Source organism: Silene latifolia, chromosome Y, assembly GCF_048544455.1.
Source record: "Silene latifolia isolate original U9 population chromosome Y, ASM4854445v1, whole genome shotgun sequence".
NCBI lineage: Eukaryota > Viridiplantae > Streptophyta > Magnoliopsida > Caryophyllales > Caryophyllaceae > Silene > Silene latifolia.
Window position 1 is genome coordinate 265,238,088 of NC_133538.1, and position 26,983 is coordinate 265,265,070.

A 26,983-nucleotide genomic window follows, 5' to 3' on the forward strand; every position below is an offset into this window, starting at 1 on the left:
CACTTATACCATTATAAATAACACCTTGTTTAAAAAGTCTCAGACTGGACCTTACTTACGTTGCCTGGAACCAAATGAAGCCAGCCAGGTCATAGAAGACATACATAATGGCTACTGCGGAAATCATAAAGGTGGAAGAAGCCTGGCAAGCAAAATTCTCGGGATGAGGCTACTTACAGCCAACCCCGAGAGCCGATCGCATAGCATACTGACTCGAAATGTGAAGCTTTGTCAAATCCATTCCCCTACATCCATCAACCATCGAACTACTACATTCCATCTCGGCCCCCTGGCCATTCATGAAATGGGGCATGGACATAGTAGGAAAGCTACCTCGGCGCTGGACAAAAAGTCTTTATGCTAGCAATGATCGACTACTTTTCCAAATGGATAGAGGCGGACTCTTACAGGCAAGTCAAAGAAAAAGATGTCATATCATTCATCAAAAGAAATATCATATGTAGATATGGAATACCTTCAGAAATAGTCTGTGATAATGGGACACAATTTGTGGGAAAAAGAACGGACTAATTTCAGTGCACAATGGAATATCAATTTAGTCACATCTACACCAGGCTACCCTAAAGCCAACGGCCAAGCAGAATCAAGCAACAAAGTAGTAATCGGTTGCACGAAGAAAAGCCGAAAAAAGAAGAAAAGGAAGATGGGCGGAAGAGCTCCCCCTAGTTCTATGGGGTGACGGGACCACACCCAAAACGACCACGGGCCAAACACCATATTCCCTGGTCTATGGTGTGAAGCGATAATACCATTTGAAATTCATGTGCCAACTACGAGCGGCCTAAACACAATAGAAGAAAACGGACCCTATTACAAGATAACCTACTCTTAACGAGAGGAACCGAGAGATGCGGCCAAAGTCGGGATAGCCGCCTACCAACAGACGGTGAGCGGAAGTTACAACAAAAATGTCAATATCGAGTATTCAAAGAAGGAGACCTGGTATTAAGGAAAGTTTTCCCAAACACCAAAGAAAAGAATGCAGGCAAACTAGCCCCTACATGGGAAGGCCCGTACTTAATTGATTCAATAGTGGGACAAGGAGCTTACAGGCTACAAACTTTGGAAGGAGAAATGATCCCCAGATCTTGGAACATTCTCCACTTAAAACTATTTCATATCCGAGAAGCGGTAAAACTACTCACCCTATATACATGTGCTAAGTTTCATACCTGCTATGTGCTAAATTACTTGCCTATCATTCTTAATTTCACCTAAAACTTTATTTCAAATCCTGAAAACTTGTTTTACGCCTTCTTTTCACTTATTATATGTTATACTTTAGGCTTAAACAAATGTTCAGGATTGAGGGCCACTCCACCCAACCCGAACAAACATTTCTAAAAATGCTCTAATTTGGCACCGCCGCTCGACCCGAAAAATAAACCGAGCTCAAGACATAAAAAGACAAGTACAAAGGTGGAATAGACCATAGTACTTGTCAAAAGCCCTCCCGACAGCCGAGGGCCATAAGCCCTCCCCGACCGGCAACCACCCTCATTCTTAAAAGCCCTCCTGACAGCGAGAAAAAGCCACCATTCCCCATAAACACGGGAATGAGGGCCATAAGCCCTCCCGGCAGGCATTATTCTAACAAAAATATCACATGAATATACGGTACAAATTCCGGTCGAAACAAACAAAGAAAATCAAGAAGGGAAAGGACATATATATTCAAACCTACCCAGGAATACATCCTTCCCAGGCAAAAAGAACACACCGTTCATTCAGGCAAAGCCAACAAAAACCAAAACAAATCCTAAATCATTTGTTCAGGGAACATCCCCCTCTGAATAGGCCAAAACAACACAAACAAAAAACAAAAAATATTTCAAACTAGCCCACCTTGGACACGATGAGCAGAGCCAATCCCCTCATCGTGACCTCTTCTTCTTCATCTCCATCCCCTTCAACATCACTATTTTTCCCTTTAGATGGAGGAGAGTCCACCTCCTCATCAGCATGCAACTTACAAAGCTCAGGATACGTGGTATTGAGATCAGCCAATTCCGATCGGATTCCAAAAAGGCGACTTCGAGGCTCTTTCATAGCATCCACACGACCCTTGCCAAAGAAATACAATGCAGCATCTTTATACCGGCCCGAACCTCGTCCCTCTCCACTGACCAATTCTTCATTTACTTTTAATGCTCTGCATAGCTTTGCTTTTCGGCCTTCAATTCCTCCTGGGCAATATCAAACTTGGCACGAAGAGCTTTCAAGGCATCCTGAGCGATTTCACTTAGAGACTCCACCAAAGAACCGAGCCTTCCCCGCCTCATTATCCTCCTTCAACGAATGATTCTCGGCCTTGGACACCTCCAAATCGGCTTTAAACTTGTCAAAGCATCTTTTTCAAGATTTGTACCTCCCAATCCAAGGCATTTTTAGACCATGGGTGATTCCGGTTGACAGGCACTCCTCAAAGACATCATTAACATTCTAAAAACAAAAGAAAATGCCCATCTAAGCCACAAAAGAAAGAAAACACACACAAAAACCCACAACAAACAAAGACAAAAAATATATACCTCCTGAAGCATGGTAACCAGGTTGGCAAAGCATAATCCCCGGAACGATACATAGCGGCCAAAGCACGAGCGAAGCCTCCTGCCGGTACTTAAAATAAGGATCATCAACCACAAAAGCCCGAGCTGAATTTGATCCTTAGCAAACTGGACCTCATCCATACGAGCCACGACTCCCCGACCTCATGAACTCCTCCCAAAGACTCATCCACTCTCTTCCTCTTCTCAGGACGATCACTTTCATCCACAACCTTTTCAGGCGATACCAACTGAGCTCCCTGCACAGATTCTGAATTTGAACCAGCACTATCACTCCCCGTTGCCTCACTGCTCTTTGACTTCTCCCTGTAATTTGAGAAACCCCGCCTTCACCAAAGACAGACCAAAACTAGCAATCCTGGCGAAGCCCTGGTAGCCGCACGACGAGTTTCTAAAATCGCAATAAAAGCATGGATCCAATACAGAAAACAGAATGACAAAACAAGCAAGAGAACTTACTCCCTGATGAAGATGCCCCTGGAACCTTAGTGCTCTTCACAGGCTTATAAGTGCTCAACTTAGCCTTCTTAAAACGAGGCATAGCGACTTGCCCCTGACAGGCGAGGCCAAGCCCTCTCCTCTTCGAGCAACGCCATAAACGCGCTATCCGGTCAGTCGACCCCTCAGCATCAGGATTATTCACCCAATCATTTACTAAAAGAAAACATGGGCAAAGTAAGTAAACTCTCCAAAAAATACTATTACCAAACCAAAAATTATGCAGGAAAGAAAGATTACCTCCTTCAACAGCTGGATAATTGAGATAGTCCAGTCGGGGCAATTGAATCGGCCTTGATAAACATATAAGTTTGAGCCCGGCCTTTATCATCCCTGAATCAAAATTGGTGATCGGGTGAGCCATCTTTGACCGACCGAAAATTGAACCTCCCAAGAGAATGACTCTTCGGATGATAAACATTCTTAAAATCATCCAGAGTAATAACCAACTTATGCTTAGAACATAAATGCTCAATAGAATGGACAATCTTCCAAACCATTGGCATGAGTTGAAACGGAGGAACCCTAATAGCCCTAACCACCTCAGCCATAAAAGGAGAAAGGGGAAGTTGACCACCACCCCTGAAAGCCCACTCAAAAATACAGAACCAACCCGGGCTACTCCAATTAGCCCTGATAGGACCATTCTCAGGAATCCAAACCTCAGCCCCATGAGGAATGAGACCCCTGCCCTTTATATAATGCTCAAAAGCAGGTTTCAGTTGATTAGCCTCATGGAAAGAGGCGCTAAAGCCTTATTAGGAGAATACTCAACCCCCTTATAAGACATGGACAGAATCTCTGGAGGAGGAACAACCTCCACCACGTCATCCTCGGGAATGACTTCAGGGACCCCCTCAACCTCGGCAGGAAGCCATTTCAACTTCAACAGAACTTTTTCAATCTCGGCGGGAGCCTTTGAAGCTGCGCCTTCTTCTCCGCCACCAGCCATATATTATTTTTTCTAAAAGATGAAATTTTGCAAAGGAAGAATTTTTTAGAAAGAGAAAGAAGAAAGTTAGAGATTGGAATGTGAAGACATACACGAAACAAACAAGATATTTATAGCCGCAAAACCATAACGGCTAGGAAAGCAAGTGGTTAAGATCAATCATGACTCTCCTAGGGTTTTGTGAACCTACCCTATTTATGGCAAGTAACCGAATTACAAGAAGTTGAAGCAAACTCAAATTTGAATCCGATAGAAAGTCCCCGCACAAATCACTTGCACTGGCCCAAATTTTTATCTCCTCATTCCTGCCGGACCCAATAAAGGAATAAGAAGATAAGGGGCAATTGTTGGGCCCTAAATTATCTGCCGACTGATATAGGCCAGGCAACAGCCAAAGACAACTTCCAGGCTCTAGAGATCTAAAACCAGGCATTACTCCAAGATTGACGGGCATTAAGCGGGAGTTGATTAAAGACAGCGAAAAATAACCAGCAGAAACTGAAAAGATAAAGCACCAGGCCATTGCAGGCAACAAACAAGCAGTCTCATATGTTCCCTACAAAAAAGGAAGACCAATTCCAGAAGGCAAAAATATAGGGAGCAGTCAAAGCAACGGCTAAGAAAGAAGCAACCATCTCCGGGTAAATAGGGGACATTCCCTATTTACCAGGAAAACCTAAACGGCACAAAGGGATTGAAAGCAACCACCTATAAATAGAAAGTGGGGAAGACAAGAAGGATGATCGGAGATACCATCACTTTTACTCATATATTTTGTATTCTTAAGCAATATATTCTTTGTCACGCCCTTTGATACAACAATACTCTGTCAGGCTATCCAGAATCATAGTAACAATCACTCCTGGCTTGGTGCCCGTGGTTTTTTCCCTTATTCCCAGGGTTTTTCCACATATAAAATCCTTGTGTCATTATTTATTAGTTTGTTTTACATTTAATTACACCAATCAGGCAAGTTATTCGAGTTAGATCACCCTACATATAAATCCCTGGCAGGACGCTCTAGATCACTGAAAATCCTGCTAAAACACATAGTAAACTGGATGCTGTTGGCCATCAATTTCCTTGGTCAGGACTCCACTTACTGCTGTTTCTATGACAGATAGGTAGACCGTCAGGGGTTCTCCTTTGTCTGGTTTGGCAAGTAGCGGAGGTGTAGTCAGGTATGTTTTGAGCTCCTGGAAGGATGACTCGTGTTCAGGCAACCATTTGAATGCTTTGTTCTTCCTGAGTAGGTCATAGAATGCCTTGCACCTTACTGATGATCTGGAAATAAATCTATTCAGGGCTGCAACTCGTCCTGTCAGTTTTTGAATATCTTTGACTGACTTGGGGGATTCCAGTTCTAGTATGGCTCTTATTTGTTCTGGGCTGGCTTCTATTCCTCTTTTGGTCACCATGTAACCTAGGAATTTTACTGAAGATACTCCAAAATGGCATTTGGATGGGTTAAGTTTCATATTGAATTCTTCCAAGATCTTAAAGGCTGTCTCCAAGTCCCTGACATGATCTTCAGCTTTCTTTGATTTAACTACCATGTCATCAATATAGACTTCCATGGTGTCTCATATTTGGTCCTTAAACATTGTATTGACCAGGCGTTGGTATGTTGCCCCTGCATTTTTCAGGCCAAAGGGCATTGCTGTGTAGCAGTATATGCCCCTTTCCGTGATAAATGCAGTATGTTCCTGATCAGATGGGTGCATCTTGATTTGATTGAATCCACTTGAGGCATCCATGAATGTCAGGAGTTCATGCCCTGCTGTAGCATCCACCATTGCGTCTATGTGTGGGAGCGGAAATGGGTCTTTTGGGCAGGCTTTATTGAGGTCTGTGTAATCTACACAAACTCTCCACTTGCCATTCTTCTTTTGTACCACCACTACGTTGGCTAGCCAGTTAGGGTACATGACTTCTCTTATCATCCCTATGTCCAATAGTTTGTCTACTTCTTCATTAATGATAGCATGTCTTTCGGTGCAAACTTTCTTCTTTTCTCATTTGGACAAGCTTATAAGACTCATCTATATTTAGTTTATGTGTAATAATATTGGCATCTATTCCGGTCATATCAAAATGTGACCAGGCAAAACATGAAGATTTACCTTTAAGAAAAATTACTAATTCGGCCTCGATATTATCGGGGACATCGATCCTACCAAGTACGTGCCTGTCAGGGGTACTCGGGGTCTAAAATTACTTGATCGAGTTTCCATTTTGGTTTTCGCCACATGAGTTGTCTGACGAGTGGTACTCGTAATTGCTAGGCGAGGGACTTACCCGCCTTGGAAGGCTTGATGACTCAAGTATAGCATTCTGGCGATTTATGTTCACCTTTTATGGTTGCTACTCCCCATTCTGTTGGTATTTTGATGCATTGGTGATAGGTGGAGGGTATGGCCCTTACGTTGTGGGTCCATGGTCTTCCCAATATGGCATTGTAGGATGACAGCGATCCAGGACTCGAATCTTTCGTATGAAGATACTCCTTCCACGTATGTGGACAGGTGTATTTCTCCCAGTGTGTTTCTTATTTTTCCACTGAATCCCACTAGGACATTAGACTTCTTTATGATTTGGCTTTCATCAATCTTCATTGCTTTAAGGACATCAAGCATGATCAGGTTTACTAAACTGCCTCCATCTACCAGGATTCTCATGACACGTGCGGTCCCTATTTGCATGGTGATCACCAGTGTCATGGTGGAGGTCCGGAATGCCCCGCATATCGTGTCGTCAAAAAAGTAATTTGAGGTAAATTGATAGGTTTAAAAGGAGATTTCATTTTTGACTCCCTGGCAATTTTCTTTGTAGCCGAATTTGGTCAGGCCACAAATTTTCGATCCTCCATTGATGAATTTGACTTCATAAATGGGTGGTGCAGGGGGTAAGTCACGTTGTTGCCTTTCTGTGTTTTTTCTTGTTCCATCATCTTCCCTGTTCTTTGTTGGCATCAAGTCTTTCAGGTATCCTTTCTTTAGCAGGTAAGCCACTTGTCTCTGTAATCCCAGGCATTCTTCTGTTGTGTGTCCTATGTCCATGTGAAATTCGCACCACCTGGTGGTGTCCTTCCTTGAGTTGGGGTTGTCTGACTTCTTTGGCCACTTGACAATGTCTCCCATATGGTCAAGTCTCTTGATCAGTCCTGCAATGTCAACAGAGAAGTTATATTCTTGGATAGGAGGATAAGTATAGGAGTTACCTCGTTGTTCATGTGTATAGTTGACTTCGATCGTCGGGTCTCGTGTAGGGAGATGGCCTGGGCGCTTCCTCGTGGTTAGAGCTTTTTTCGTTGGTTTTGTCATATCTGAGTTGTTGTCAGCATTATCGCCTTGTAAACTTTGTCTTCTTCCACTGATATAGCCTATGGCTAATGCTTGGACATCTTCAAAGGTATGACAGGGCTTCATGGTCATTGCATCGTAGAAGTCCTTTGTCCGGGGGTAGCCCTTGCTGAAAGCTTCAATTACTGTTCCAACATCACATCCGGGGATTGAAACCTTTTCTTTGGTTAATCTTGTCATGTAGCATCTGATGGATTCTCCAGGCTTTTGTTTAACCCCGTACAGTCTTTGGATCTCTCTTTTCTAGTTCCTGTTCTTTGCAAACCGATGATTGAAATAGTTGACCAGGTCGGCAAAGGACTTGATGCTTCCATTTGGCAGGTTTATGTACCATTGCAGGTCAGTCCGTTCGAGTTGTTCCAAATCCCTTACACATACAGACTTGACGTAGTTCATGGGAATTGATCTTTGCCAAGCATCCTTTGCTTGTAATAGGCAACATGGTTTTGTGGATCTGTGGTTCCATCATATATTCTCATTGAGGGAATCACAGATTTCTTTGGCAGGTCTATTTTTGCTATTTCATCCACAAAGGGTGAATCAAAGATAGCTCTCTGGATTTGCTTCTTCAATTGGGGTAGGAACTCCTGGAATCTTTTCAAATCTCTCGTGAAGTTTTCGGATTTCCTGGAGCATAGCCATCATAATGGCCGTGTTAGTCTGATATGATGAGGTCTCTTCATTTTGGAGTTCTCTGAGTCCGTTCCTTCTCCCGCTTTGGACTTTGATGGAGTAGGAGTACCAATATTGGAGAAATCAATGTTCCTTATGATTGAGGAGAATGGTGTGCCAGGATGGACTTTCAACTTTGATCCTGAAGCTTTTTCTCCCAATTTGTATTTTTAGGTGGATTCGATTCTTTCAATTTTGCCATACGCTTCGGCTGGATCATTTTTTGTTTCAATTGTTCCATCTCCAACAATCGTTGTTTGGCGTGACTAATTGTTGCTCAACGCTGTCTCCTGCCATCTTTTCTTAGTTTTTTGTGGTATTTGGTTGTGGGCTTTGATTATTTTTGAGTTAGATGCCCCACGGTGGGCGCCAATTATTTTGACAGGCTTTTTACTGATCTAGATTGTCCGCCAGGATTTATATGTAGGGTGATCTAACTCAAACAACTCGCCTGATTGGTATAATTAAGTGTAAAATGAACTAATAAACAATGACACAAAGATTTTTATACGTGGAAAAACCCTGGGAATAAGGGAAAAAACCACGGGCACCAAGCCAGGAGTGATTGTTACTATGGTTTTAGATAGCCTGACAGAGTATTGTTATATCAGGCGTGACAGGCGAATATATAGCTTAAGAATACAAAAATATAAGTAAAAGTGAGGGTATATCTCATGTCCCTTCTAATCTTCTCTTCTCTTCTATTTATAGCTGATCTCTTCCTCCTTCTTATGCCGTTTAGGGTTTCCTGGTAAATAGGGAATGTGCCCTATTTACCCGGAGGTGGTTGCCTCTTTATTAGCCGTTGTTTTGATTGCTTCTTATATCATAGCTTTCTCGAATTGGTCTTCCTTTTTTGTAGGGAACATATATCAATCGCCTATTTGTCGCTGCGGTGGCCTGGTGCTTTTCCTTTTTAGGTCTTTGGTTATCTTTCGCTTTGTCTTTCATCAACTCCGCTTGGTGCCTATCCGTGTTGAATCAATGCCTGGTTTCAGATGTCTTTTGCCTGGAAGTTGTCCTTGGCTGTTGCCTGGCCTATATCAGGTCAGGCAGGATAATTTAGGGCCCAACAGTAATAATAGTAATAATAATAGTAGTAATAATAGTAGTAATAGTAATAATAATAATAGTAATAATAATAATAATAATAATAATAATAATAATAATAATAATAATAATAATAATAATAATAATAATAATAATAATAATAATAATAATAATAATAATAATAATAATAATAATAATAATAATAATAATAATAATAATAGAGAGGAGAGAGAGAGAGAGAGAGAGAGGAGCGTTCTGCCGATTAAGCGATTACGGTTTTGCGTACTACCGCCGCTGCTCCACTAGCCGTTCATCACCACCACTACCGTCAACCACCACCCCACGTTGGCCATTTGACCTCACGTCGCCGGTCAGGCGTGATCGTTGGTGGTTCTGTTGCCGTTTGGTGATTTGTGGTTTGCGTCAGGGGTGTTCGTTGGTGGTTCTGTTGCCTTCGTCGGCCACTTATACTGACCGGCCAACAGACTATCACATCACCGGACGTTTGTGCTGGTGGTTTGCGTCCCCTTCTTCGTTTTTTTTTCTTTCGTTTCTGATTACGGCTTTTTGGTTATCGTTTTCTGGTAGGGCTTTTCCGATCACGACATGTTCTTGCCGACCACAAATTCTCGCCTCTGTCGGTTTTTCGTCCTTTCTCCGCCGTTCATCTACTGTTGCCAGTGTCTCTAGGTCGTTCTTTTTCGGCAGTTTCGGGTTCTCAAGATCGAGGCTGTGTGGGCGTTGGTGTCATCTGATTTCCTGCCGTCGACTGGTGCTGATGACTGCCGCGGTGGTTTTCTGACATCGTCCTGCTGTCGTGGTTCCTGTTTGGTAGCTCGGGTCTGGCCTGTTTATGTGGTGGTAGGCTGCTTTGTTGTGGTCTGTTCGGGTAGGCAGCTTCCTTACGGTGGGTTTGGCTATTTACACAACACACATTACGGTAAGGCTGCCAGCTGTTTCCCTTCTTATCGTGGTTCCTTTTTTTTTTTTTACTGCTGCTGGTTGTTGGGCTTCTTGTCAACTTTTCGGTGTGGTTGGCTGGTGGTTTCTCGGCTGTTCAGCGCCGCTGTGTGCGAGAAAGGGTGTTGGGTTTTTGTCCTTTCATGCCTGAGCTTGTGCGGTATCATTGTCCTTTTTCGGGTCTTCATGCGTGTCGGGATGGTTTTGGCAAGGGCCTTACTAAGGCAGCTTGGCAGAAACATTTACAGGACCGACATTGCCAGGATGGTGCGTTGGAACTTATGCGTCAGACTCTTACTGATAGTTTGACTGTTTATTCCAATGCCGAGAGTTCTTTGAGACGGATGGGGCTCTGGTTGTGTAGGGTGTGTTTTAAAACCCGTACTATTAGCGCAAGATGTCGGCATAGTTGGGGTGATATTGTGATGCATCCTGAGTGTGTTGATGGCCTCTACACCTTCCATATTCATGGTATTCCGAGACCTTTGGCTCCTTCTACTTCGGTTTCTTCTGATTAGAGTGTAGAGCTCGTTCAGTGGTCTATATCTTCGCTGGATCGTTTATTGTCTTTAGGCCTTCGCACCGTGAAATCTATTCCTCCTAAGTGCCATCTTGGGTTTGCTCGGGCTTTGAAAGGGGCCTTGGATGAGGTGTTTGATTCCCCTAGTGATCTCTCCCGCTGGGTTCGTTTGCTTGTTTTACCACTTTGTTTGCTTAGGACTTTCGCTCCTCGGAGTAATCATGAGTGTCGGACTGCTATTCGGCGTCAGCATCAGGAGTAGAGTATTTCCAGGGCTATCCTTGCTTGGGGGGCACCTGGGGGGTTTGCAGTTGTTGCAAGAGTGTTTTGATGAGGGTCCTTCTTCATTTACTGTGGATGAGGATCTGGATTTGAGTGAGCTTAACCTCCGCCAATGTCGGCTGAAGATTTCTGATGGCCATTATCTTCTTTGTCCGAGTGCTTTCTTCCTCTGGGCTCGCCCCCTACTCCGATGCCACTCTTGTGGCCCTGCGTGAGAAGTATCATGTCGCTCCGCCTCCTTCATTGCCTCCTCTGTCTGGGGATCATCATCCTCTGGTCGCTTCTTCAGCTGTGGTCTTGGATATGATTCGGAGCTTCCCACGTGGTACTTCCTGTGGGAGGGATGGTTTTCGTGCCCAGCACCTTATGGATTGTTTGAGTGGCGCTGCTGTGGCTATCTCCGATGATTTGATCACTTCTATTACTAGGGTGGCTAATCTTTTTCTTAAGGGCCGGTGTCCTCTTCCTCTGGGTGAGTACATTGCCAGCGCCCCTCTCACGCCACTCGTTAAACCGGGTGATGGGGTTCGTCCTATTGCTGTTGGTACGGTCTGGAGACGGCTTGTCTCTAAGGTTGGTGCTTCTATGGTTGGTCCGTCTTTATCTTCTTATTCTGATGGGCTTCAGTTCGGGGTGGGTGTGTCCGGTGGAGGAGAGGCTATTTTGCATGCCTTGAACCGGCTCATTGAGGCTCGGGGGGCTCAGGTGGGGCTTTCTATGTTGCTGGTTTATTTCCAAAATGCGTTCAACCTTGTTGATCGTTCGACCATGCTTCAGGAGGTTCGCCGTCGTTGCCCGGCTCTCTCCCGTTGGGTGGAGTTCTGTTATTCCAGCCCGGCCCGCCTTTTTTATGGGGAGCACCGCTTGTGGTCTTATCAAGGTGTTCAGTAGGGTGATCCGTTGGGCCCTTTGCTTTTCGCTTTGGTTTTGCATCCTTTAGTTTGCAACATCCGGGACACTTTTGACCTCACTTTGCAGGCGTGGTACTTAGATGATGGCACCATCGTGGGTGATACTTTGGAGGTGGGGAAGGTCTTGGATTTGATTATGGTGGATGGCCCTCGTTTTGGATTGCATCTTAATGTCTCCAAGACGGAGGTCTTTTGGCCTGTTGAGGATCCTCGGAGTCGACTTCCTGGGGTTTTCCCCCCTTCTATTTCTCGGCCATTGCGTGGTGTTACAGTTTTGGGTGGACCTATCAGTGCTTGTTCTGATTTTAGCAGTGAAATTGTGGTGAAGAGAGTAACCAAGACCATTGAGCCAATAGATTTGGTTGCGAGGATTGAGGACCCGCAATGTGAGTTGCTTCTTCTTCGGGCTTGTACTGGTATTTCCAAGCTCTACTTCTCACTTCGTACTTGCTCCCCTAGTGTTTTTGGGTCTGTCCATATTCCTTTTGATGCCGCTCTTCGTTCTAGCTTGGAACGTATTGTCACCGCGTTAGGGCCGGGTTTTGGGGATTGGCAGTGGCGCCTTGCTACATTCCTTTCACCTTGGTGGTCTTGGTGTCTATGCGGCGGGAGATGTTTTATTTTATGCTTTTGTTGCGTCCCGTTTGCAGTCTGCTGGTTTGCAGGCTAAGCTCCTCGGCCCTTCTGGTATTGTAGCTGCTGGCCCTGCTTTTGATGATGCCACGCAGGTGTTTACTGCGACTACAGGATCTGGTATTTTAGGTAACCCTAGTGAAATTGCTGCCCCCAAACTTATGAAGAAATTGGCAGATATTTATTTCGCAACGGTTGATGCTGCCTTAGAGTCTGTTTTCTCTTTGACACCACGCCAGCTTGCTTTATGGCAGTCTCAGCAGGGCTCTCACTCCTATGATTGGTTACGTGCGGTTCCTATCTCGGGGTTGGGTCAGACTATGAATGAGAGGACTTACCGTAGTGTGCTGAGGTATCGTCTGGGTGTTCCATTATTCACGGTATCTAGGCCCTGTCCGGCTTGCTCTCGTGTTTTTGTTGAGAATGTTTTCGGGGATCACGCTGTTTCTTGTACTGGCACTGTGGGCGTTAAATATCGGCATAACCTTGTCCGGGACACTCTTTTCGACATCTGCTATAGATCTGGTATTACTGCGGGAAAGGAGGTTGATATCGGTTTGGTTGATGGACATGGTGGCTCTCTTCGTCCTGCGGATTTATTGCTTTATCCTTGGGACAGGGGCGTGATGTATGCGTTGACTTGACAGGTTCTTCTCCTTTGACTCAGACTGGGATGACGGATTTTGTGCCTGGTCGGGTTGTCGTTGATGCTGCTCAGCAAAAGTGTGCTAAGTATGGGGATTTGTGCGCGGTAGCGGGTTATGGTTTCCTTCCTTTCTCTTTCTCTTCACTTGGGGAGCTGGGTTTGGATGTTGTTGCCTTGCTCAAGCGGATCCAGAAATTCTCGGTATCTCAGGATGCGGGGGCTCGGGTGGCCGCTTACATTTTTACTAGACTTAGCTTTGCTATTGCTAAGGGTGGGGGAGCCCAGATTGTCTCTCGGCTCCCCACCAATTTCATGTAAACTTTTATTTTTCTTTTAATGAAAGCTACGCGCATCCTTCTAAAAAAAAGTAATAATAATAATAATAATAATAGTAATAATAATAGTAATAATAATAATAATAATAATAATAATAATAATAATAATAATAATAATAATAATAATAATAATAATAATAATAATAATAATAATAATTTGGATAATTTCATCCTATAAGTGATGTTTTCTTCTTCTTATTTTCCAATTTGATTTTGTTAAATCTACGCTAATTCCTTCAATTTTGTCAATTAATGGCATGTTTTATTTAATTCATAATATTAATCACCTTTTTTTACATCATTTATGAAGTCAAATATGAAATTTTCATGTTGAATTTTACCCTATTTTTTTTTATGAACTCAAAAATATATGCCCTTAAGTCAATAATTTGAGTTTGTATTTGTTGCTTGGTTAATGGTTTAACAAGGGCCAAAGTTTGGTTGTTATTGTCAACCTTGTCGTACATTTGAAAATTTGTCTTGAAAATTTGATTACAAAATTTTTGAAACTTTAATGTTCATTCCTAAATTTTGATTTTCGTGTTTGAAACTTAGTTTAATTAACTAAGGAGGCTACTATTAGGGTTGGTAAAGACATGTATCATCTTTGAATCAAGATTTCATTTTTAAGATGTTGCCCAAAATCTTTTGAAATTTAATCTCAAAATGAATAATTTTTATTTTGCTCTCAAATATGACTTAATTATTTCTCGATACTTAGTCCTTGTTGATGTAGTATTGTGTTGATTCAAATGTTGTCTGACAATGTTAGTTATGGTCTTAAAATTTGAAAACTTCGTTTTAAAGTTTTCTTGATTTAATTAAGTAATAAGATTTCAATTTTGTTAATAATGCTATGCATTGCCTTAATTTGAGAATTTTATTTTAAAATTTTGCCAAATTTTTTTATATATATACCATAGTGTGTATGATTAAATTTTAAATCTTCGTATTTAAAACATGGTTTCCTTGTTTCTTAGTATTGCAATCTTTGTTAATAAAGATGTGTGTTGTTTTGCTTATATATGTGTTAATGCTTAGTTTGCCTTGTGGGTTATATATTCGTGAAGAGTAAAGACGCGTAGGTATATATGGTTGTGTTGGAGAGGCCCTGAAACGGGCGTGAGTCGATGAGCTATGAGGATAAAGAGTGTGAACAATGTGTGATGCGTGAGTGTTGCATCTTGAGAGTTATGAATGGGAAACACGTGTTTTATTAGGATTAAGGCCAATTTGATTAATTGAGGTAAATTTGAGTCAAGTAGAGAGGTACATATATGATGTCGTGAGTACTAATTAAGTCATGTGATAAATGAGAACGCTATTGGTTGAAACCTTGAATGATGTGTTAGAGATTGAATTGGGTTTGTTTAAGTAGTAGTGTAAGTATTGTGAGTGAAGGAATAGTGAATGGAAGTGAGTTGTTTACGAGTATATGTTAAGTGTTAACAATGCAGAGTATAAAACTTAGAGATATAAGGACGTGACGTGGTTACTGGCTCTAGAGGAAAGAACCTTTCATGCTAGGGAATGAGATTATACGACCAAAGAAGTATTATTTGTGATCCAAAGTTATGGGTGTGTTTAGTAGATTAAAATGAGAAGTCAAGTCGTGATTTTGTGTATGATTCATGTTTGGAAATTAGGAGTAAAAGAAAGTGGCTTTAGCTTATGTAAGGTGTCTTGAATTAAGTAAGATGATAGTATGAAGTAATTGGTGGATAATGAGTGAGGTGTAATCTAGGTTGAACATTTGTTAAGTGTTTGAACTTATGGATAGGGAACGCGGTTTGAGTTGCATGTTGAGGGGTGTTGTTATTGAACATGACTTGGAAAATTTAGTTAATAAATAATTGAGATATGTGATGGTGGAATTAGTATTACCAGCAAGTTTGGTTTTCACGGTGATGAGAGTAAGAGTGTGACATGTAATACTTGAGGACTCTGTCATATTGTTTAGGTAGTTGATCATTCGTGTTATATAGAGTATAATCGTTTAATTTAAGTGTATACGCATGAAGTGTGAAAGTGGTTATGTGGGAATCTGACCCTATGAGTGGTAGTATAAATGTTGTATAGTTGCCTCCCAATGGTCAGGTAGAGCGTCTATGGTATATATCGTGATCGTTTTATAGTGTCCATTTGGGTGATGTTGGTGTTATTCCTTGATAATGAGTGGTTAGGGCCGTGTTCATGAGATAGTATAAGTGTTGTGGCTACCGATGTTACTATTGTGGTTGTTGATGATGGTATGGTGATACCGTCGCCGGGTATGGGGAGAAAATAGAACGGTTGCGAAAAGAACTATTTGTGTCGGTAGTGTGTCTGGGATATTTTATCTTAATTGTGTAATAATGATGGACATAGGGCCAAGAGTTATGCTTAAATTCGGTTATTTAATGGTGTGTTAGTCACCATCGGAGTCTATTAGCATTTATGTGATAAAATAGGGAAGTTTGGAATCGAGTTGAGAATGAAAACATTCTGCCCCAGGTGACACTCGACCGAGTGCACCATGCACCATGCACTCGATCGAGCGGTCGCCTACTTGGTCGAGTGGCCTCCTACACTCGACCGAGTGGACTGCTTTGACCCTTCTTTTGTTGATATTTGACCAAATATTGAGCATGTACCCTTATTCCGCGGTTTATATTAGTTGACTTGTGTTGGATGACCTTGACTGACCTTACATGGGTGATATGTGTGAATTGTTTACGTTTGGTTATATGGTGTGGCAATTTGCAAGTGAATGGAAGTCATTGTTAATTCGACATGAATGGATTGATGACAAAAATGATGTGATAACCTTGTTTGATGTACGTTAATCGACTTGATCTTATTTCATTGCGTAAAAGTAAGATAAAAAAAAATACAAGTTATGTGTCGCATAGTGGTCGTTTGCATGATTGTGATTGTGGTCTTCCGTTTGAGCGGAAGTGTTGATGATACATGGGAACGGATATGGAAATACATGTGTGATCATGTGGTGGACTTGACGTGGTACATGCGTGGCATGGTGTGTGAAAATGGAAATGGTGATCATTGTTGAGTTATATAACGAGTAATTTTGCATTATTTAATTGTTTTATGAAGTCCGCATCTTCGTAATTAATGTGCATACATGTTAGTATATGAGATTTGACGTGATATAGAACGTAATCATAATCGAGTTATACCCAGTGATAGATATGTATACATAACCAACATGAATGGGAGTTATTTATAGGATTATAGAGCGGAATAATGGGTTTGACCTGACACTTGACCTTTGGGAGGCTTGTAGATGGGGGATTATATCAATGAAATTATAACTACATGAGGTTTGATTACGGATTTGCAATGAGTGAGAGAGAGTATTGAACCTGGATCATAGTCATTTGTGGAATTTAGTAATGATCGTATGAGAGCACATTATGAGGTTGATAGTTAAACTTCGGGACGAAGTTCTCTTTTAGGGGGAGTGAATGTAACAATTCGGAAATTAAGGAAAGAGGAAGTACGGAATGTGAGAAAGAGCGAGAGTTGAACAAAGAACTTTGGGATGAGTGTGATGTTTATAAAGGAACGTATACGGTAGACGATCATGTGAGGCGAGAGAGAGAGTGCATGAGAATCACTGATGAGACTTGAGGAAAGTAGAGAGTGGGGCAAACTTCGGGGACGAAGTTCATTTTAAGGGGGGGGGAGATTGCAATACTCTGTATTTTATAATTATATAAATAATATTATATTACATTTATACGAGTTATGTTAAGACGGAATATAATAATAATAATTATTATAAGATAGTAATGATAAGAATAAGGGATATTCTCTCGTGTACCCCTTAACTTTTACATTTTCTAAGATGTACCCCCCTTTTCTTGCAAAAAAAAACTTTGACCGTCAATAACTTTTGGTTACAAGTTCGGAATACGATAAACCTTTTTTTTCAAATTGACCGTTTTTAAGAGGTCTTCAATTTGAAAAAGAATTCGCCGACATCTCAACTCGTAGTCGGGAATTATGGTTGGTCAAAGTTTATTCGTTAAAAAAGCTTTGACCAACCATAACTATAGGCTACGAGTTGAAAAGGCGGTGATTTTTTTTTCAAATTCAAGGCCTTGACGAGATAATTGGTTTGAAAATAATAATTACCGTTTTCTGAATTCGTAACCGAGAATTATTGTCGGTCAAAGTTTTTTTGTGAAAAATGAGGGGTACACTTTATAAAACGAAAAAGTTCAGGGGTACACAAGAGAATATCCCTAATAATAATAAGTTGTAATGATAATAATAATACGCAATACGATATACTATACATATATACATATACTTATGCCATACTAACTAACTAACATTATATATACTCCCTACCTCATCCAACCATCTTAGCCATACCATATTCAAACACAATCTCATTTCATCCACACAAAAACTTAGAGAGAAACAAGAGAGAAAGAGAGAAAAGGAAGATGGAAATTTTGTCCTTCTTCCCTGAGATCGTAAGGTAAAACCGTCTTAAACTTACTTATATATTATTTAATTAATACCGTTGACCCGTCTCGACCTTGACCCATCCTAGGACCGTCATTGACCACCCCTTTGACCACCGTTGACCACCAATAACAAGTTTGACCGAGTCATATTAGGGTTATTTGTTGTTGTTGTGTGACCGTCTTAAGACGGATTTTTGACCCACTTTTCATGGCATACTTGGGGAGATCTTGTGTGGTCCTTGTTGTGGGTTGAGTGGGGGTTGTAATGGTGGTCATGGATGGTGGAATGGGTGGTATTTGGATGGTAGAAATTGGGGTCCAAGAGGGCCATACGGGTTGACTTTGTGGATTGTGTTTGTTGTTGTTGTGGTAGATGTCGGTTATTATGGTGGGTGTTGTCGGGGTTGTAGGCTGGCGGTTGGGCCCACCGTGTTCACGGCATGCCACGGTGGTGGTGGTGGCCATAATGGTGGCGGTCTTGGTGGTGTTTGTGTGTGGGGGGTGCGAGTTGTGTCGGGGGTGTGTGTGTGTGTATGTGTGTGTGTGTGTGTGTGTGTGTGTGTGTGTGTGTGTGTGTGTGTGTGTGTGTGTGTGTGTGTGTGTGTGTGTGTGTGTGTGTGTGTGTGTGTGTGTGTGTGTGTGTGTGTGTGTGTGTGTTGTAGTTACGGTTGTGTGGTTGTGGTTGGGTACGATGATTGGTGGTGGTGATGGTGGTTGGGCAGGCCATGAATAGGGTGGTTGTGATGGCTAGGGTAAGGTGGTACATGGTGGTGTAGGGTGGTAGTATGGACCGAGTCTTGTGCCGTGTTTTGGGTAGTTTTGAAATGGGTTTTGTTTAATTAATTAATTCATATTTAATTTAATTAGATTAATTAGTAATTAAACTTATTTAATTACTTTAATTAGGTGGCGGTTTTATGAAGCGGTATTATTATTGGATTTGGGTTTTCTATGGAGCTTGCGAAAAGGTCGGTTTATCCTACTCAGTTTCAATATTATGTCTAATTGTTAAATGAGTCATTTGTCATTCATTTGTATTGGATGAGTCGGTAATTGGCATGTTATATGGTATATTGCATTTATTATATTGTCTTGTATGTCGGAAGACTTGGGGGACTACTTGTTGTTATGGAGACGTAAGGTGGTTGGGAGACCGTCTTACGCTTGAGTGGCCTCTTGGAACTTCCCACTCCAACAGGGATGTGTACATTAATGGCTTGAGTTACAAAAGGACTCGTGTGGTTGAGATACGACGTCTGGCAGGGGATCCGGTTGGCTTCCGGACCCGGTACGTCCTGGCATGTCCCGGTACCTGTTTGTGGTTGTTGGTATGTCTGGGCTTGTCCCGGTACTAGTGTGGTTGTCGGTATGTATGGGCGTGTCCTAGTACCGTGGTGGTGGTTGTTTGATAGTGGTTCATTCATGTTATATGATGTGTGTCTAATATATGATGTTTTGTACCTCATTTCACACGCATTTCTGAGCTCAATTGAGTAGTTTATGCTACTATTTCCCTTGTTTCGTGTATTTCTTCCTTTTTGTGTGATATTGCAGAAATATGAAGATTTCAGCGGAAAATGAGCCAAATCCATCCCTAAGTGTTTAGCATTGCATTTGACATGGAGTAAAGACTCGGGAAGCGAACTTGGTGCGCATTTCAAGGCCTGAAAGATATATTTGCGAGAGTTTAGAAGCGAACTACCAGCTACAGTGGTCTATAGACTGGCCTAGATGGTCTATAGACTGTCAGAATGCTTCTCGACATTGCAGCCTGCTTCAGATGGCAATATCTCGAGTTCTAGAGCTTATAATCGAGTGATTCCAATTGGAGATGAAATATTATCCTCTTAGCTTTCCAACGCCGCGTAGAACGCCTGATTTTACCAAGTAACGAAGAAATGGCAGCTGTTTTAAGATCGTGCGTGCGCTGCGGCAGAATTGTCGAATGCAGTGCAGACAGCGCATGTGGTCGATCGACTGGTCCAAGTGGTCGATCGACCACCCCACGAGCTGTTGCGCAAGTTAAAAGATCGAGAATTCCAAAGCCCATTGTGATTAGGTTTAGGAATAGAGGTTACGCAGGATTATTCCTATATAACATAACCTTAGTTTTCAGAATAAGGATCCAGTTTTTATCATTCAGTTCTTAAATACAATTCATCATTCATTAGTTTAGATTAATTTTCCGTCAATAAAGTTCTCTTTTGCATTGGGTTGCTCTTTTCTTTGCAATTCCTCTTCACGGTATTCTCTGTTCTTTCATTAAATTTCATTGCTTTTATTCTTTCGTAGTTAGAATTGCTAGTTAGATTTCCCAAAGCCGAATTTATCGTTTTATGTTAATTAATTATTTAGTAAATTTAATTATTAATTCAATTGCTTTAGTTGTTAATCTTGCTGTTATTATTATCATCGTTATGAGTAGCTAAACACCCTTTGCTAAGATGTAGGGGATCTATGGCATAGATGGCAGTAGAATAGGTAACCCCGCATTAGGGCTTGGTCGATCGACTGGCTTAACTAGTCGATCGACTGAGCTGGTTTGTCGATCGACTAGGGTAGCTGGTCGATCGACTGACTTCGTGTTTGATTAGCATTGTTTGATTCGTTAAGTGCAATATCTAGCAATGAGATCGAGAGGAGACTTGTTAGATGCTTAGTTTTGACCAACCCGTAGATCGAGAGATAGGGAAGGGCATTAATTAATGAATTAAGACACTAAATTACTGAGATCGAGAGATAATGTAATTTAGGCTTTAGGAATCACTAATCGGGGTGAGAGCTAGCATTAGTGAGACTTAGGGACTGGTAGCATAGGCCGAAAGGAGCTACTAGTTAACTTGGACCGAGAGGACTTGTTTTACCCATCCTACACGACCGTATTTCGGACTTACCTAGGGTTATGTGCCATCGCAGCCATAGTGAACCGACCGTCTTAGCATTTCCCTTATCATTGTTTACGTCCTTATTTACTTTTAATTGTTTATTTAGTTTATGTTTTAGACTTAGCCATAATTCATATCAAAACCCTCCTCACTGTTACCGTTAAGACTAGAATTGAAAGCAACTATAAATTCCCTTCCTCCCTGTGGTTCGACCCTCACTACCACTTGCTAGTTGTAGTTTGGTTTTATAAATATTATTTTTGATACTCACTTCGACGGGTATCATTATAGTCATGTTGCATACTCACACACTTTTAGTTGAGTCACACTTTATTTATTTATTGAAACTGACGTTTGTCTGTCTGTGTAATTGTCACCTATTTCCGGGTCTGTGTAATTGAAACTGACGTTTATCTGTCTGTTTGTCGATCCATATGATATTTCTGATCATATGGGGAGCAGGTTAAGTATAGGCCTGCTTGTTGACATGATCGGGATTCGAGCCGCGCTACGGACTGTGGAGTTGAGTACATAGTCACTAGGTAGATGACATAGTCATAGACGAGTTGTATTTCATTTGTTCATTAGTTTATATTTATAATAAATAAACTCTTTATTTATTTAATAAAGTTAATTATAATTTCGATTCCACTGCCTCGGGAAACCGAGATGGTAACATTTTCTAATTACCTTGGCCGGGTAAGAAGGGGGTGTTACACTCCCACTATGACATCTGAGCCTAGCAAGTAAATCGAGTCCCTCACTAAACATGTGTCTTCTTTAACCAAGGAACATAACCAACTTCTAATTGATTTAACAACATGTGAAAGTAAAAAAAAATGATCTTGTGCAAATTGCTGAAATGTTAAATAATGAGTCAAGTCACGTTAAAAGTGCTTTAGAACGTACACAAAAATCAAACGATGATGTGCTTGCTCAAATTGAAATCTTGCAAAAATAATTAGCCGAGGCTAAAGTGTTTTATCAAAAGTGGGAAGGAAGCCAGAATATTTTAGAATTCCTTTTAAAACAATCAAAAGAATATGAAAAGCTTGAGAAAAATGTTGGACTCGGTTATAAGTGCAACAGTAACACTCACTGTTGCATTCGAAACGTAGACCTAAGCAAGACTAATTTTCGAAAAAGAAAATATTATGGTCTTCCTGAGTACATCATTTGTAACTATTATGGCAAGATGGGTCATGTGTTTAATGGTTTTGAAAAGAGAGTCCGTGACCTAGAAAAGAGCACTAAAGTGGCTAAACAAGTTTGGATTAAGAAAGACTTGGTCAAACGAGCAAGTCTCAAGAAGGGACCCAAATTTATTTGGGTTCCTAAACTAAATGTTTGATCTCTCATAGGCATTAGTGAGGGGCAGCAGCAATTGGTACTTAGACAGTGGATGCTCTCGTCACATGATGGGAAATGAAACATAATTCATTTCGCTGGAAGCCTACTATGGTGGCATGGTGACTTTTGGTGACAACAAAAAAGGTGAAATCGTTGGTATTGGAAAAGTTGGTAAGTCATAGTCACTATGTGTCGACAAAGTGTTGCTTGTCAAAGGTTTGAAACGCAGCCTTTTAAGCATCTCACAACGATGTGATCGTGGTAAGATTGTTGAATTTCATGCTAGAGAGTGTAGAATACTTGATGGGAAAACTAGAGAATTCATTCTTGAAGGAAAACGTGTTAAAGATGTTGATATGACAATTTTATGTTCATTGTCCGGTCAAACCCTATCATGCGTGAGTGTCCAAAAGAATGACCCTTGGTTTTGGAATAAACGACTAGGTCATGTTAATACTAGAACACTAAATACTCTCAAGAAACTTGGTCTAGTAGATGGCATTCCTAACATAAAATTTGAATTAAATCACTATGTGATGATTATGTTAAGGGAAAACAAGTAAAATGCTCCTTTAAATCCAAAACGGTTGTTAGCACTTTATGTCCTCTTCAGCTTATTCACATTGATTTATGTGGACCCATGTTCATTGTAAGTAGAGGTGGAAGTCGCTATATTTGTGTCATTGTGGATTATTTTTCAAGATATGTTTGGCTACTTTTCTTAAGTTCTAAAGACCAAGCATTTGATGAATTTTTAATTTGGGGGAAAAAAGTCCAAAACAAATTTGGTTTGAAACTTATCTCTTTGCAATCCGATCATGAAACCGAATTTGAAAATTCATCATTTGAGGGTTATTGTAATGAGCATGGTGTTATTAATAACTTTTCGGCTACTAGAACTCCTCAACAAAATGGGGTTGTGGAACAAATGAACCGAACACTTGAGAATATGGCTAGGACCATGCTTATTAGCTCTAAAGTGCCAAGAAAATTTTGGGCCGAAGCCGTTAACACATCTTGTTACATCTATAATCGTGTTATGATTAGAAAAATCATTGATAAAACCCCTTATGAGTAACTACGAGGAAGAAAACCTAACATCTCACATTTAAAATGCTTTGGTAGTAAATGCTTTGTTCACAACGATGGTAAAGATAACCTAGGCAAATTTGTTGCTCGTAGTGATGAAAGAGTTTTTGTTGGTTATTCCGACCATATTAAAGTTTACAAAGTGTATAACAATGGAAGAAAGTGTTCATGTAATATTTGACGAATCTAGTCTTTTTGCTTCCAATGAACGGGTTGGTGACAATGAAAAGGATGATGATTTTGAGATTGAGATGATACGTCATGATATGGATCAAGTAGATGAAAAGGCTGAGCAACAGTTGGAGCCATTGTTGCATGATGAAGCCTCCCTCATCTCAAGACGCTGCTAGTTCACCAAGGGGGAATAGGGATGCAAGTGAGCAACCTACTCAACCAGAAACTAATGAAGAAGCAAGTAAGAAACCTTCTCAAATAGAAACTAATAATGAAGAATCAAGTGAGCAACCTTCTCAAACAGAAATTGCCCCCCCCCCCCCCCTCAACTCACCCTCACAAAATAACCCTGATGCAACAGTGGCGTCCACTGTGACACCAGAACCAAATGAAGCCTTAAACATTCTTGTCCCCAAAAAATGGAAAAACCAAAGTTCTCACCCTCTCTCAAATCTAACCAGTGATCTAAGTTCTGGAATCAAAATCAAATCTTCAATCTAAAACTTTTGTGCCTTCAACGCATTCCTCTCTCTCAAATTCAACCTACCAATGTCACAGTAGCACTCATTGTTGCATACTAGTTGACAACCATGCAAGAGGAATTAAATCAATTCGAAAGGAATGAGGTAGACATCTTGTCCCTAGGCCCTCTCACTGTACTGTAATTAGTACGAGATGGGTGTTTTGTAATAAGCTTGATAATTCCGGAGAAATCGTGAGGAACAAAGCTAGACTAATGGTACAAAGTTTGTAACCATTAAGAGGGAATCGATTATCATGAAATCTTTGCACCGGTAGCTAGGCTTGAAGCCATACGAATTCTCATAGCTTTTTCAGCTCTTATTGGCATGAAACTTTTTCAAATGGATGTAAAAATGGCTTTCCTAAATGGTTATCTTGAGGAAGAAGTTTTTATCGAACAACCACGGGCTTTTTAGACAATGAGTTCTCTAACCGCGTTTTTAAACTTGATAAAGCACTTTATGGTTTAAAACAGGTTCTTAGAGCTTGGTATGATAGGCTTTCAAAGTTTCTATTTTTGGTTGATAAGACATTGTTTATTAAGTCACATTGTGATGAACTATTGCTTGTTCAAGTATATGTCGATGCCATTATTTTTGATGCAACAAATGACCTTCTTTATAAATACTTTTTGAATCTAATGAAATCTATGTTTGAAATGAGTATGATGGGAAAGTTTAGATTTTTCCTTGGTCTTCAAATCAAGCAAAGTGAAAAGGAGCAATGATTCATCTACAAAAGTATTTGAAGGAAATCCTAAGTAAGTTTGTGTTGGCTAATGTTAAACCTCTTGTTATACCAATGGTTTCTAACATCAAACTTGATAAAGACGAAAATGGTAAGAGTGTTAGTGAAATCATGTACCGAGGTATGATCGGTTCATTACTTTATCTAATCGCTAGTCGACTCGACATACAATTTAGTGTATGCTTGTATGTCTGCTTCAAATCAAATCCTAAGGAATCACATTTCAAAGCTATCAAAAGGATTTTTGAGTACTTGATTGGAACACAAAACCTATATCTTTGATATCCATCTCATTACGATCTTGATCTTGTAGGTTTTTGCGGGTAGCGCGGTGGATAGGAAGAGCACATCAAATATTGCCATTTTCTTGGGTCCTTCCCTCATTTCATGGGCCTCCAAGAAGTAAGATATTGTTGCACTATCCACGGCTGAAAGTGAATACAGCAGTGCAACATTCTGTTGCGCACAGATTCTTTAGGTATGACAACAATTGCATGACTATGGTATTATCTTCGACACAACTCTTATCTTTAGTGATAACGCTAGTGCAATTAATACCTCAAGTAATCCAATACAACATTCAAGAACTAAAGATATCGACATAATACATCATTATTTACGTGATCAAGTTGAAAAAGGGAATATTTGTCTTAATTTTTGTAGTACCGAAAATCAAAATAGCCAACATTTTTACAAAACCGCTGGAAAGAGAACAATTCATAAAACATCGGCTGAAAATTGGTTTATTGGATGATGTGTGATTCATATTATTTTATTTTCCTAAATGATTGACTAAAGATGAGGACATACATGTGGTTACCCTAATTGTTAATTAGTTTACTTCATGCAAAAATATGGTTTGAAAAATATGAACAATTATGCTGCATTTGAGTTGTTTTTGCATTGATCCACTCAATCCACATTTAAAAATCAAACCTCTCCACCTCCCTCATGTCACTAAAACCATCTAAACCAACACTTCAAAAATTCCTCCAAAACCCGCATCCAATCGAGACCTCAAAATCTTCAAGATTCTTATGACCCAAAGAAAAGAGTAAATTCAAAGAAACGAATGACTTCTCCCATTAAATCCGCTGCCAGAAATGAAAAGTTGGGAAGCTCATCTGTTGAAGTACCCATTTCCTCTAAGAACCTCAAGGTTATTTCTCCTCCCAAATCTGATGCCACAACCTGTGCCACGGTGACACGAAAGAAAACCATTGCTCTAATTAAGGAAGATGGCTAGAATATTGGGGTTGAAAATGAATATGAAATCCATGAAGATGTTGATAATTTGAATGAAGATGATAGGTTCGATAATAGTCACAGACCCATTGTTCTATAACATGCTACAAATGAGAAAATATTCGAAATCCTTGGTGATGACTCGGAAGAAAACTAAGATGATAAGCTCATTGTCATCAAGCTTGTTCCAAACAAAAGAAAAAGGGGTTCAAGTTCAAAGATACCAAAAAAAAACGGCGATGGAAGAAGATCTATGCCACTGTCAAGTTGAAGGTTGCATTTGGTACCCGATCCACAATCACTAATCACCAACGTTTTTCCTAACCCTTGAAACTTGGGTAAGATTCTTGTAGCCATTACTCAATTGCTTAGTGATAACCTTTAGTCTCATAAGGAACTTGAGAAAATTCGAACTTTCAAAAGAATTCTTGGAGTGTATGCAAACATTTGAGGGGAAAGTTCCAAGGAAATTGATGATGCCTTGATTAACCCCGTTTCTAGCACCATTATCCATTAGCTTAACCTATTGTTGCTGAATGTTTTTCAAATTCTTTTACAAATTGTACTTGTTATTTGTTGTACCTTGCTTTATTTGGTGTTAAACTATGTCAAACTGTGCCCGTCACCATGTTTGTCCTCCCTTGATAATTTCAAGAGGAGGAAGTAGTTTAATTTGTTATATGTATGATCCTTTAACTCATAGGCTTGCCTTCACCATAATTATGTTTGCGACCTTGATTAGATGTTCGACTTAGGCTAAGTAAATTGACCCTTTTATACCTGATCATGTTTCATATGTCTTATGTTGAATGATCAAAGACCGACTAATTGATACGTGCAATTATATAGACTATTTAGCCATTTATTGCACGCATTTCTATGCCTTTTTATACCGTTATGTATTGCAAAATGCCCCGAATTGGCTACTTTGTTTTGTTTTGTCTAATTTGCATAAATGAACCTGAAAGTAGTGGAACTGTGCCTTATTCGTCCTATTCAGCATGCATCGTAAGGAGACGGGAATATTGGAGCAAGAGTCATACCTTGGAGTGCGTGAAGGAAGGTCAAGGAAGCTGTCAAAGAC